The following is a 15,034-nucleotide window of genomic DNA, read 5'->3' as shown; positions in this document are numbered from 1 at the left end:
TTTGATGCAAATACTCCAGTTCCTCCAAAGTAACATTCCCATTTATCTACATTAATTACATTCAAATAACTGTTACCCTTAGTATATACCTCCTCTCTTTTAATATAAGTGGCTACAGCTGCCCTTGGGGGGAGAATTAAGTTATTGGAAAATATTTTAAGTGTTTTAAGGGTATTTGAGTTAACATATGCACCACTTAGATTTTCTGTAAACAGTGTGCTTACACAAAATTATAAATATCTCAGGGTACAAAAGAAAACTTTTCATAGTACTTCCACAACTGAAAAACAAAGTTTGATCAATAATTACAGAGGGAGCAGAAGGAGTGGTAGGTAGAATACAGTTTATTAAATTGGCAAAATAAAATTTGGAGTTTTGTCTTAAAACAAAACAAAACAAAAAACCTGACAACCATTTGCTCATGGCTGCCAAAACTTAAGAATAAGCAAACTGTCATGGGAAACAAATGTTAAAATATGAAACCCTTTGCTGAGAAAGTAACTCCACCAGTCCTGGCTAATCCGATTCTGAATCACTAACGACTCCAGCCCTGTTGGGTTGTCTTAACCATTACAAAGAAGTCCAAAGAGACAGGCAGGGTCTCACAGGCAAATATTTTATCTGCTATCACTGACATTTTCAACATAGCCACACTTTTCCCCCACCCCACCCTTCCCACTGCTTCACTGTTCCCTTCTCAGATTTCAAAAACAGAGGGTCAACATACTGATACATCATTTGACTAAGGAGTTTGGAGGCTTTGCTTTCCTCATCTGTAAATCAGGGATGGACTGGATGGGTGGTTCACAGTCTGAGATTCCAAAATCTCCGGGAGCCCATAAAGTTGTGATAACAGACCATGAGGTACTTCTGTTATTTCAAAGAGATAGTTCATTTAGTGCTATAAGTCTAATTAAGGCACCGAATGCATGGTGACACCAGATGGCATGGGGTGATGTTTATCATGTCATAGGAAAGGGGGGAACAAGAGTGTCCCCCTGACATTCTCCTCAAAGCTGTATCTCAGGCAAAAAAAATCATAGTTCCTGTACTAAACTAATCCAACCACAAATGTCTGGTTAATAAATAAGGGGAAATTATTCAGCACCTATCAATACAATTTGGATGGTAGACAAATTCTCCAAGTTGGAAGTATACCCCATTAAAGGAACAGACTCAAATACAATACCCCCAAATATTTACAGGCTCACAGGAAACCAGTGAACAATCTACATGCGGCAAACATGAAGCTCCTATTTCTCACCGAGGATCTGAATCACTCATCCACTTTTGATTAAAAAGAAGTGAAAGCAACAAAAAGCCAGTCTATGCTGCAACACAAAATAACATCACCAACAGCAGCGCTATTTACTGCACTCTCACTACGTGCAGGCACCATACCATGAGTGTAACACGCATTCACTTACTGAACCCTCATAACAACCTAGCAATTACATGCTCCTATTACCTTCACTTTAAAAATAATGAAATCTTGGCACAGAGTGCTTAAGAAACAGGGACACAGCCAGTGAGTTAAGAGCCCGGGGTATCCCCACCCTTTCTCCCCTAAGCTCACAACTCCCTCTCAAAGAGAAGTCTCTCAAACACAAACAAAAATGTCCCCCGGCAGAGCCCTCAGGAGCTGGGCCACTGATCTTGAAAGCAGGCTTCTGAAGAGCTCATAGCTGTGACCCATTCTGGCTTAAAGACCCCCTTAACTGGAACTCCCTTCCTCTCAACCCAAATTCAATCTGCTTGTCCTGATGACAGAAATCAACTGAGAAAAGGCCAGGGCCATTAGCCAACTAAAATCAATCCTTTTATTCAGAACATACCAATGATTTCTAACAGCTGGCTCCTATGTTCAATGAGCTGACAATCTTATCAATATACAGATGATTAAAAACATGTATTTTGAGGGTATACAATGAGTAAGGGTTATGGAGACAAGTAGACTAGATCAATCATTCAATCAGTCCCAACTCTGCCACTTACTAATTCCATTATCCTGAGCACGTTACCGGTTTCAGTTTCTCCTACTCCCCATCTCAAAGGTTGTTGTGAGGCATGATTGTATGAATGGGAATAAAGTGCCATGGTTGACTACAGAGGCCCAAGAGCTAGAGGTCTGAATCCTGGCTCCATCCTTTAACCACCTTATTATTCACCCCAACACCCAAAGCTATGAGTCTATGCTCCTATTTCCTTACCTGTAGTATAGCTAAGTACTGTCTACCCAAAGGACAGCCATGTGAATTAAAGGAGAAAAAAATATATAAAGCCCTAAGAGAATGACACATAGTAAGAATTAAACATTTAAAAAGCAAAAAAGAGCTGAGGTTTTAAAAGTCAAACCACAAGTTTAAGTCCCAGCTCTGTCACTTATTATCTAGGGCTAAACAATGGTATACAAGCCAACTAGCCCCTCAGAGGCTCAGTTTCAACCAAGATTTTGTGAGATTAAAGGAGGCAATTGTGTAAAAGTGTTCTGTAAACTCCGCATCGCTATGTAAATGTTAGGGTCGTTTTATGTTTTATGTTAATTGTACCGAGTGGTCCTTTCAAATACTATCTTCATCTTTAAAATGGAAAAACTCAGGCAGAGAAATTTTAAGTCACAGAGAGAAGGCTGATAATTTCAAAAGTAGGAGGGAGAAAAGGATTGGGCCAAAATAAATTCAGATCATGACAAAGCAGAAAAGTAATAAGCCTTCAAGAAGAAAGATGAGAACAAACACCCATTAACCTGTTTTTAAGCAACAACTTCACCTGCTGATTAAGCCTCTCAGTGCAGTCTATGAGTAAGAATTCTCTAATTTCCTCCCAGAAACAGTATTAATAGACTTCAGGGTGAGAAAGAGCTTAACCATCAAACCTCTTTTCCCATGCATAAGTTAATTTTGTGGATGGGGCAGAATATCAAAGCCCGGGGGACACAAACTGGACTCTCACTCTAGCAATTCTCTTAACCTATACCTTAAAAAAAAAAAAAAAGTTGCAATCCTTCAGAGAGGTTTCCTTCTTTGGTTGGTCAGAAATGTCCTTGTTCTCCAGGTCTCCTCATGCTAAATATGGTAATAGCTGGCAAACAACCAGCCCAGTAAATTCCAATGATACTTAAGAAAGCATTCATATTGCCTGAAATTACTCTGAATCAAACACTTAAGACCCACAGAGCTGCCACATATAGCAGTTCAGCTGGAACTCTTATGTCAAAAGCAGCAGGATGCCTTAAGAACATACAAGTGTGGGGAAATAAAGCAATCTACTCTTCTTTATTGCAACATTCTTCAGCAACAACATGGATCTCCTACCCACTGTGCACACAGCACTGAGCAAGGCCAGTGGGAGGCTGGAGGGAGAAATCTAAGAAACAGGTGGTGTTCGTGGGGTGCCAAAACAACAGGTTGATTCAATCAGTTCTGTCCCACAACTAATCAATTTGGTGAAGAGAGAGGAGAAAGAATCTTAGTCATCCTGTTGGCTAACCAAATGGATCGGCTAGACCACTGCACAACTATAAATTAGGTCAGAATGCCAGATTTAGTAGTGATATCAGGTCCCCCTTTCAGGGATGGTCCAAGATCCTGGATATCTAAAAAGACAAGACAGAAGCAGGCTACCCTCCACCAACCCCAAAACAGAGCTTGCTTCAGAACAGACTGGTTTTTTTTGCTTCCTGCAGTATCTTTTTAAAAGATACTAAATGTGCATTTTCTGGGCACACACAACTGACAGCTTGTTGATTTATAATACAGTCAGATTAGAATTTTAAAGTAATTACAGAAAATACCAGTTAACAAATATACAGAAAATTGACCAAGTGCATTAGAAATCAAAGGATTTTTTTAAAGCTATTAAATAATTTTTGATATATCAATACCGGTAGCAATTTGATATGATGTAGTTCAATGTATCCATGTGTGTTTTGACGCATTAAAGATAAAGAGAATACCTTTAATATTTAAAGAAATATTTCAAATCAGTAACCAAAAACAAAATACCTTGATGAATAAAAGACACAATTTACCAAAATAAATAAAAAGAAAAGGTAATAGAAATGGCCACTGATCACATGAAAAACATTCAAGATTACTGTAAGCAGAGATACCAATTAGGATGAGGTAGCATTTACCACTTATCAAATTGTTAAAAGAGTTGTAAAAATAAAACCAGTGTTGATGATGGTTGGAAACATGGACAGTCTCATACTCAACTAATACAGTATAACTTGGTCAAACTATATGAAAGGAAATTTGGCAATGTGTATCAAAAGCCACACAAAGGTCCATCTTCTTTGATAAAATAATTTGACTTCTTGGAATTTATGTTAAGAAAATACATATTCCTACCATTATTTACATATGAGAATGTTCATCACAACATTATTTATAATCATGAAAGCTGGAAACCAAGACTAGATCTCAGATTAAATAAAATAGAATCTTCAGATAAAACAGTAGACAGCCTTTAAAACCATGTTCTTAAAAAATATTTATACACAGGAAATACATATATATTCAACATCTTATAATAAACTATAATGGAAAAGAATCTGAGAGTATATGTATTCTTTTTTAATTACTTTGCTGTACACCAAAAGTGTTAGTCGCCCAGTTGTGTCAGATTCTTTGTGACCTCATGGACTGTAGCCCACCAGGCAACTCTGTCCATGGAATTCTTCAGGTAAGAATATGGTGGGTAGCCAATCCCTTCTCAGTGGATCTTCCCGACCCAGGAATCAAACCCCGGTCTCCCGCACTGCAGGCAGCTTCTTTACCAATGAGCCACCAGGGAAGCCCTAACTAATACAATATTGTAAATCAACTATACTTCAATAAAAAGAAAGAAATATGAAAAAAAAAATTATTTACATATATAGGAAAGTGTTCACAATATTTTCAGTGGTACAGAAGTATATTGTAAAACTATAATATGCTAAAATCTTAATTACAGTAAGATTCACAGAAAAACAACTGTATGAAATGTAACAAAATATTAAGTGAGGTTTTGTTTTTGTTTTTTTTTAAGTGAGGTTTTGATTGGAGGTGATGGGATTATTGGAGATTTTAATTTTCTCTTTATGTTTTTCTGCTTATTTCCCAATTTTAAAAAATCACTCTTTGGCACAGTAATTTCTCTTCTGGAAATCTAGCTTAATAGAAATATCCTAAAGAGGGGAATTTCTGTATAAAGATCATTTATACAGAATGGCATTTAAATTCCAGATTTAATATCTGGCATTTATAAAGTGTCATTTATGCAGGAAAAAAAAAAATGATGGAGACAAATATGTAACCAAAGCAAAGGAGAAATCAAAGAAAGGCAGAACAAGAAATCACATATACATTATAAAATCTACAATTTTTAAGAGTTGATAAAAAGACCAAATGATGTACACCAGAGTATTAACAGTGGCATGACTGTGGATTTTTCTTATACTTTTCAAAGGTCCTTCAGTTTAGTCGCTCAGTCATGTCTGACTCTTTGTGACCCCATGGACTGCAGCACGCCAGGCTTCCCCATCCATCACCAACTCCCAGAGCTTGCTCAAACTCATGTTTATCGAGCTGGTGATGAACTCCTTAACCACCCTTAAATATAATTACTTTAAAAATTGTTGTTTAATTGCTAAGTTGTGTCCGACTCTTTTATGACCCCATGGACTGTATGCAGCCCGCCAGGCTCCTGTTTCCATGGGATTTCCCAGGCAGGAATCCTGGAGTGGGTTGCCATTTCCTTCTCTGGGGGATCTTCCCGACCCAAGGATCTAACCAGTCTCCTGCACTGGCAGGCAGGTTCTTTACCAATAAGCCACCAGGGAAGCCCAAACCTCCCGCCCAAAAAAATTCTTGTAAAGGTGCCAGAGAAAATCAACAAAGCATAAATATGAGTTAATTACATGTAAACATAAGGAATAATTCTATTGCTATGTAAACCTACCTTTAAATGTTACAATGTTTGTTTTCAGTTACAATCAGATTTTCCTTCGATCTCTTTAAAGTTTATGTCACAGGAACCATGACATATTGTTACTACTTTATATAGTAACATCCCAAATGTGCATGATTTACAGACATGTTTTTTTCTCTAATAATCCTCATAAAGATTAGAAAGTGCTTTAAATGTTCTAATAAAGTAAATGTCCTTCATGTTCCAATTTAAAAAGATCTAGCAAATAAAGGCATATCTCAGCAAAGAAAACAGTAAAAAGTAATAATCAAAATATACACGTCCTTAAACTTCAGTGAGTCTCTACACTTTATAGACAAAAGCACATGAAAGCAGAGAATTAAACAAAAGTTTCTTTGCAGCATACCACTTTACCGTTTAGAGAAGTTAACAATTTAACACTATCTAGGGTTCTGACTATTCATATTCAGAAACTCAACAAAATGTATTAGTGCTTAAATAGTATCAATTTTTCTCTTATTGGAATGTTGAAGAAGTAAGCCAGCATAGCAACCTCTCCCTGTTAGGTACTAGTTAAAATAGATTATTTAATCTTTGAGGCTTAAAAGCCTCCCAGAATCTCCTCAAAAACAGAGATGAGAGTGAAAAGATGAAAAAGAAGCAAATGCCAATGTTAAAGTGCACCTGTCTCTGAACGAGGTAGTATACTTTAGAATGTAACCACAGCTTCTTGTACACACTTTAGTCAGCAAGCAAAACTGTATTTTAAAGGGATACTATTTGTTAAAAGATACCATATTATTAGGGAGACAATATCTGACTCCAACCAAAATATTATCATCATGTTTTCCTTACCTGACAAAATACACCCAGGCTTTCTTCCTGTAAATAAATACAGGAGGTGAGAGCACTACTCTTAACCCAGAAACAGGTTTTCCAATGCCCATGGATACAACCTGCCTTTGTGAGATGATGAATCCATCTTGGCATGATGTTTGGTTGATACAAAGAACTAGAGTCACTGCCAATATCCTGCAGACGGAACTGACTTGAAGACCAGAAACTGCCCTAGAGGTCTCTGGGGAAGGTCCTTCAGTGCAATGGGAAGAGAGACACAGGCCCCTCACCGCCTGATTGGGAGATCAAGGGCTCCAGAGCTGGACCGTAGTAACTGGCCTACAGTTCAAGACTGGCAAGAGACAGTAAAATGAACCCCTTAAGAGTTCATTCAATCATCCAGTAAAGCCCAAACTCTGAGGAGCCGGTAGGACAGGGTTTTGCCAAGGCAAGCACAAGAGGGGTGAGGGAGATGTTAGCATGATTAATCAATGCCACCTGAGGCAGCAACTCAGGGTGTGTCCACACTGCACTGAAGTCACTGCCTGACTGTGACCAGAAGCTCCTTCAGCGACTGCCACTGAGAACCAGATCTTCCAAAGGAGATACTTCCACCTTAACTTGCCCAAGATCAGGCTAGGCATCCAAGTCTCAGAACACAGCCCTCTCTCTTGCCACAAACCCACTAACAGACATAATAGACACCACAACATGTGCCAAATTTATATTTACACCCCCACCAAACAAAGGGCTCTTTGTCTTTCCCCCAAGTCAAGTTTTGCTACTTCTGAATTCCAACAGAGAAAGAGGAGAACAGCAGACAAGCCCAGCAGGGGTGAGCTGGGGGGTCGCTGTTCCCTGGTGCTTCTAGATTTACTCCCCCCAGACCCTACAGCTCTTAGTCACCCCGACTGCAGGAAACTGCTCTCAGCCAGTATAGATAAGTTACTAAGTAACTGTACTTCATGTTTCTAATTGTGTGTGCTCATCTGTCTTGTCTCCATGATGATGTCAGCTCCTTGGGGGCAGGTCTCTATCTTCCATTTGGTCAATGACTCCTACACAGCTAGAAAAGTAGAATACCCTTACTGCCTACCACGCGATGCTAGGGGAAACACACAAGTTAAGGTTGACAACACACCACAGTCCTCCTTAACACACCACTAAGACAGCACAGCTACACAGATAATAAATCGTATAGCTTAGGCCTTAGAGCTAAGAGCTTAGAGCTCCTACTAGAGTATTATATAGAAACTTATATATTCACATATATAAACAAATTAACATAATAATTGCTTTGTTTTGCTCACTCCTAGCTATGGCTTGTATCATTCCCGCTTCTTGGCTTTACTATTCTTTTTAACGTCACAGTGTATTTTCTGCCACACAGCTGGTTCTCCAGGGGAGGAGAAAAGAAAGAACAGACCTACAGCCAACTTCCTACCACTGCCAACGAACACTGCTATTTGTCCCATCTAGAGGCCATGAGCGTATCCTTTCAGATCTGAAGCCACTTCCTTCTTCCTATCACGAACAGCAAGACCAAGTGTCTCTGTTAGAGGCGCACTTCTGAGCCCCTTCTTGCAGACTGCTCAGTTCTGCTCAAGAAGTCCTCCAGAGCCCCTTTATCTTACCTTCCTTATTCTATTTGCTGCAGCAGCGCAGACACCCCAAAAGCAGGACTGCCTGAAAGGAATGACCTTTATATTTTTTTCACTAACATATGTGAGGGAAATCCCTGACACCAGATAAGTGTTCATGGGTTAACAAGAAAGACATCCTCAAAGACACAGCATCATTCACAAGGGCTGAGGACAGAATTCTTTAACAGACACCAAGAAAACTGGAACTTTTATGTATTCTGGCATCTCAGGTAATATCCTGATGGAGAAACAAGGAGGCATCCACCAAAGTCATACATGACACACACATGGCAGTCCTAAGACTTTGGATAAACTGCCAAAAAACCCCACTTTTTTACAACTAAATAATTTTATTAGCCTTTTGAGGATACCAGAGTGGCTTTCTTCTCCCTAGTGAGCTAGGCATTCAATAAGAAGCAGGCACTTTCAAGGGAGAAAAAATTGAGCACAGGACCCAAAGTCAAAGCAACCCATCTCTAACACTATCAAAGAATAAATAAACAAAACAAAAAAGCCCTTAGCTTTCCTAGATTCTCTGCAGTGATTCCAAAATTTCCCTAGTATAAAAGTTACCTGGCCGTTTCTTAAATATACAAATTTGCAGACACTATTCCAGACTCACTGAATCGCAATCTCCAGCAGAAGACCCCAGGTGTTCTTATTATAAAACAGGTTGGGGAAACACTGCTTAACCAATGCTTCCCTCCCTTCCCTTCCTACTGTCAACTGGAAAGGGAGGTACAAAACCCATAGGGGCTACAACGATTAACTCAAGCAATCGCCCTGATGGGATCATCTTCAAGGTCCTCACGGGGTTTAACTCATTTTATGGAAGGGTGGGTGTCAGTTCAGTAAAAGGTACCTCTGGATCCCTAACACGAAAGGCTCAGGACTCTTTGAGACAAATTCCTGAGAAGATGCCAATGGGTGCAAGTCATAAGGAGGAAGATTACAACTGAATATAAGATCTTTCAAAGAATTACAGCTGTCCAAATCAGAAGAGGTAATCAAGGAGAAAAAAGGTAGGCTACACCTTAACCAGGATGTTCTAAGAGGATTAGAATCACCATGGGACAGATAGAAGGACTAGGTGAATTTTTAAAGTTCCTCCCAACAAATAAGTCAACAAAGAGGAAACTTTCAACTACCCATTAATTAATAAAAAGAGATAGCATAAAAGCGTATAGGTGGGGTCCACCTTTAACTGATCTTTTCAAAGCAGAAAGGACTATAAGGACAGACCTCTGACTCACCATCACCTGTCTTCCAGAATGTCCCACAGTTGGGACAGGCAGAGCAGGAGTCACAGGTGCCATGACCAGGAAGGACCTGCTGCCCGGCTGACCACATGCTAGGCACAGGCCAGGGAAGGGATGCGTGTGACATGGTCTCTGCCCTCAAGGAACAAATTTCATTCTGGAGATGGCTCACCCTCTGTGGTTCTCTGAAAAATGTATTTACCATGTGTCACCTTTTGCTTTTTATTGGTGATAGTGATTTTCAATGGAACCCTCTTGGAGCGAAAAAAACAAATATACTAAATGTAAATATCTGCTCAGTCTAGTTCAAGTTTACAATATGCAGCTCACAAGGAAATAAATCTCAAAAAAAAATCATCTAAACAAATTATCCTAAATTTGGGAATAACATATACATACTACTAAAGTAGATAACCAATAAGGACCTACTGTAAAGCATAGGAAAACTTGGATCAATATCCTGTAATAACCTAAATGGGAAAGGAATCTGAAAAACAAAAGATATTTGTACGGGTATACCTGAATCACTTTACTGTGTACCTGTAACTAATAGATCCTTTTTTATATAACTTTATTAATTTTCGGCTGTGCTGGGTCTTCACTGCTACACAGACTTTTCTCTAGTTGCAGAGAACAGGGGCTGCTCTCCAGTTGTGATGCACAGGCTTCTCACTGTGATGGCTTCTCCTGTTGTGGAGCACAGGCTCGAGGGCGCCCGGCTTCAGTAGTCGTAGCACATGGGCTCAGTAGTCGTGGCTCCCAGGTTCTAGAGCAGAAGCTCAATAGTCAGGGTGCACAGGCTTAGTTGCCTCTGCAGTATGTAGGATCTTCCCGGATCAGGGATCAAACCCGTGTCTCCTGCATTGGCAGGTGAATTCTTTACCACTGAGCCACAAGGGAAGCCTATACATCATTGTTAATCAGCTATACTCCAATATAAAAAAGGGTTTTTTTAATTCTAATTTTAAAAATAATATATTCCAAGAGTCCTCAAAATGTCCAAATTACAATAAGGCGTGGCAACTCTGGACAAAATAACAGAAATTGCTGCCATAGTAATACAGTAATACAGGAAGCAGTACAGGCAACTCAAGTGAGAGGCAGAGGGTGGATGCCAGCATCTGTGAGGTTAAATTCCAAAGTAAAAGTGACCTTTATGAATTGCAGAAGTGATCAGGGAAAAAAAGAGAGAGAAGAAACCACCACACACACACACACAGAAATTCAAAACGGCAAATTTAAATAAAACATCTGGGGAAGGGGAAAATTCGGTTTTCCCCAAATGTAAGGTGAGCAATAACTTTTGCAAGTACTACTTTTTAAAAAAACTGTCTTGAAGTATTGTAGTAGTCCAGAATAAGAAAACTACTAAAAGTAATTGTTCAATGAAACAAATACGTCCTGAGTGCCTATCAGATGCCAAAGCACTGTTCTAGGCACAGGGGCTGTGTGTGCTGTGTGCACTCAGTCTCATCCGACTCTTCGTGACCCCATGGATGGGTGGGGTGTTAGAACAAACACAAATGAAAAGACACAATTCTTCTCCTCAAGAGGCACACTAACAATAAGCACTTGAGGATTTGTGTGTGTGTGCATGAGCTCATTCATACGAAAGATGGAAGAGGTGTGGAGAGTGGACAAGGCCCTAGACTGAGGACCACAGGAGAGAGACTCTTGTCTCAACGTGTCCATAATGGGCTCAGTGATTATGAACAAAGTGCCTAAGCAAATGGAGGACCAAAGTAGTGCCCCTCCCACAGGATCACAAGACTAATTAACAGCTGACCTGGAGGAAAAATTTTGGTCTTCTGGCTCCTAGACCAGTGAACCTCCCAAAATACAATGCATATGGCAGACAGATAAAGAAAGAAAAGTAGAGGAGAAGAAAATCCTTTGGCTTCAAGTCATCTTCAGAGAAAGGAAAGATGAAAGAAGGAGAATAAGGAAAGAGTGGGAGTGAAATAAAAGGTTAAGTTGTGGTTCAAGAGATATCAAGAAAGGAAGCACTTAAAAGTGTATGCACAGTATCAGTATAATGTAAAATCTGATTATATTCTCGTTCAAATCATAGCTTAGAATTTTTTGCCCTAAAACCATTAAGGACCAATAGACAAAGTGTCCAAAAATGATACATATGAATGAAACTTGAAGAAAAACAGATAACAGAGAGGAAAGGAAGGGGGCAGTTTATAATAATATCATGTAAATATATATAAGAAGCCCTTCTAAAGAGACAATGTGGACCCACTGTGCTCAGATGAACAAGATGAAACAGTACTTATTATTTCTTATATAAGATATTATTTACTCTACAGCTTTTATGTCACCAATTTAAAAAGTCTTTGGGAGTCAGAAGGGTTAAAAACTGGAATGGCTGATTAAGAACACGTTCGTTCTGGAAATTATTAACATTAAAAAGGAAAGACCCCAGGTACACACCTGCTGGAGAATAATGAAATATGACTGGGCTCCAACCAAGTTACTGCACCAGAATCACCTGTAAACCTTGAAAAATACAGAATCTCAAAATACGGAATTTCAGACCTACTGTGCCAGAATCCTTGGATGTTGAGGCCAAGAGGCAGCCCAGATGACGTTGATGCAGCCAGGATGTGGAGCTCTGTTCTATCACAGTGGACCAGGTAAGGAGAGAGACCACTAGGAATGGCATCAGAGAGTGGGAACTAGATCAATGCAAATTTTGTGGGCAAAATAGAATTTCTGTGGGTGTGATATTTTTTAAATGTATTGTAAGGCTGGTCTGAAGCATCCAAGCATATCCCACTGAATTCAAACATTTTCTAAAGGTCCTGAAGTCAGCAACTACAGTTCAGGTGAACCAAAAGCTACTGTTCGAGGCTATAAGCAGCTCACAGAAGAGGCAGCAGAGTGGGAATGGCACAGAGATATCAAGAATGTGGGTAGATAGTTTTAAAAAATCAAAAACATCAGGAAAAAGAGAGACTAAAAAAAAATTCACTCTCATCCTCCCTCCCCAAAAAGAAATCATAATAAAACAGAAAGAATAAGAAGAAACAAGCTCTAGGGTAAATTTTATCTTCATCTGAAAGAATAAACAATTACTCTTTGTGATTTTTTTTAAAAGCAAGAGAAGAATTCAACTGAGAAATCGTGTAGCAGGCACCAAAACCAGGGAGTGACTTCCCATTGCAAAGCAAAAGAAAACAAGGAGCAAGGGGTGGTCTTGGATAGCTGTTTAGACAATCAGACAGATGGGTTGACAGCTCCCTGCTTCAGGAATTCAGTCATGTTTAAATTAACAACTGGCCACTAGCCAAATACAGGAACACTCAAAAGTTTAAAAGGGTGTGTTATAATTGATACCTTGGCAAAACACAATGATAATAAATTGAGAAGATTCAAGAAGCTTTCACTACTAGACTCTGAAAAGTTTCAAGATCTGTACCAAGAAAAGGGCTTTTTAATCTCTTCCATTCCCATGTAGTTTAGCTTCTGAAGAACACCTGTCTAGAAATCAAAATATCTAAATCCTGTCTTTGAGCTAACACTAACACTCAGCTTGTCCATCTGAAAGCTAGCTAGTAAGAGCAGTACCTCATCAGGGCAGAAGTATAGGTCCTAAAATGAGAGAAGCCCTGTGTATCAGTTATCCTATTCCTGACATGTCTTATCATTAAACACTTAATTTAGCAAATCACTTTGGAAACATATTATTCCCTCCAACTCTCTAAATAAGTGATTTCTGGTTCTCTTTCATAGATGAGATGACAGAACATGAAGATAATTTACTAAAACAAGCTAATGGTAGACCAAGGATTATAATGTTCAGACTAGCCCATTGTTTATATTCCTCTATCCTAAATTTACACTTTACTAAAGCTTTCGCTCAAAGAAAAAGGAAAGGCAAAAATACTATCATATGTTTTGGTTCATCATCACACAGCACCTTGGTCCACTTCTGAAATTCTTAGGGACCGGGAGGTGTATGGACTTTGAACTTTCCAAGAAAGGTTTGGTGTTGAACAACCCAGCAATGTGATAAATAACTTTGATGTCTTTTCAACATCTGTGATTGGCATGTCGACTGCCTGTTAACAATGTACAAAGAGCAAATCTTTCTAAAGCCCATCATCTTCATTACTTTCTCTTTGCAAAGAGTCATAGCTCAAGTACTAAGTTTTTTGGTAAAGGTAAAACTTTCTTCAGATTAAGCTAGGAAAAGAAGGGGCCACTTTCAGTTCAACAAACATGCACAAGCCACCATCCCACTGGAAGCAGAGAGTTCACAAAAAAAAAAAAAAAAAACACAGTCCTGCCTGCAAAGGACTTTCTGAATACCTTTTGACTGCCACCAGTGTAATATACATTCTCTTAATTAATCCTATTAGTTGAGTAATTTCATTCCCATTTTATTGGTGAGTTCATACAACAGAGCTGGATTTGAACCTAGGATTAAAGCGCAGAGCTCCAAAGCCCAGGTTCTTTCCACGAAACAGTATGGAAAGAAATTTGGATTCTACGATTGTGGGTGGGATGGGTAAGATACGATTGGATTTCCTTTCCACGATCCAACCGTGTTCAGAAAGACTGTTGCAGATATCCAACCAAAAAGAAGCTCTGGAAGGCACCACTTTGAATTAACGTATCCACTCTTCTTCACCCGCCCCTGCCCCACCCCCAACCATGCCAAAAGAACAGCCTTAGCTGCTGCCAGGTTGGAGGAGTTGGTGATCGTCACACCACATTCCTGAGGCTGGACACAGACTCTGAAACTGCGCCCGAGCTCTGCGCCTCGGAAAGAATAACAGCAGTAGAGATTTTTAAATCATGTGGCTCAGCATGCAGCCACACCAGTTTTCCTACTGCTCCTGCCTCCACCTTTCAAAGACTCGAGCCAAACTTTACACATCGGATTCGTGGGGAACCGTGGAACTCAAGAGCGTCAGAACTCGGGCGCGCAGCAAAAGCCTGTCCCCATCCAAACCAAACCCACCCATTCACGCCGTCGGCCTTCCTTCAGCATTGCTGAGTCTGGCTGTGAAGGTGCAAGCCGCTGGGCTGGGACGCCCTGCCCCCGCTCCCTCCACGCCAGAATCTGGCATTCCTGCGCTCAGCCCATCTGCGGTCCGCGGCTGGCGATGGTTGTCCCAGGCAGCCCGCCCCCGGCTCTCCCCCGACCCCAGGAAACACGGAGCCAAATGGGCGAAATTTCCCCAATCCCCGAACTCAAGTGCTCCAAAAAAGGGAGCTGCTGAGGCTTGCTGCCCGGCCTCCCTCCGGCCGAGGAGGCGTGTGTGGGACCCAAAGGCGTGGGGAGCTGCAGGCGGCGAGGGGCGAGGGGGAGGGGGCGCACCCAGGGAGCGGTCCGATGCTGTCCAAACTTTAGGAACTAAGTGGCCT

The 15,034-nt window shown here is 40.3% G+C and overlaps 1 protein-coding gene across 3 annotated transcripts in view; it reads right to left on the bottom strand.

The window, feature by feature from the left end:
- NOTCH2 (notch receptor 2) overlaps positions 1 to 15,034 on the bottom strand; it is a 208,282-nt gene that overhangs the window by 159,844 nt on the left and 33,404 nt on the right. The window lies entirely within an intron of this gene.

The sequence above is a fragment of the Bos indicus genome, chromosome 3 (assembly GCF_029378745.1).
Source record: "Bos indicus isolate NIAB-ARS_2022 breed Sahiwal x Tharparkar chromosome 3, NIAB-ARS_B.indTharparkar_mat_pri_1.0, whole genome shotgun sequence".
NCBI classification, from domain to species: Eukaryota; Metazoa; Chordata; class Mammalia; order Artiodactyla; family Bovidae; genus Bos; species Bos indicus.
The sequence above is the reverse complement of the archived record's forward strand: the minus strand, read 5'-3'. Positions and strand labels throughout refer to the sequence as shown.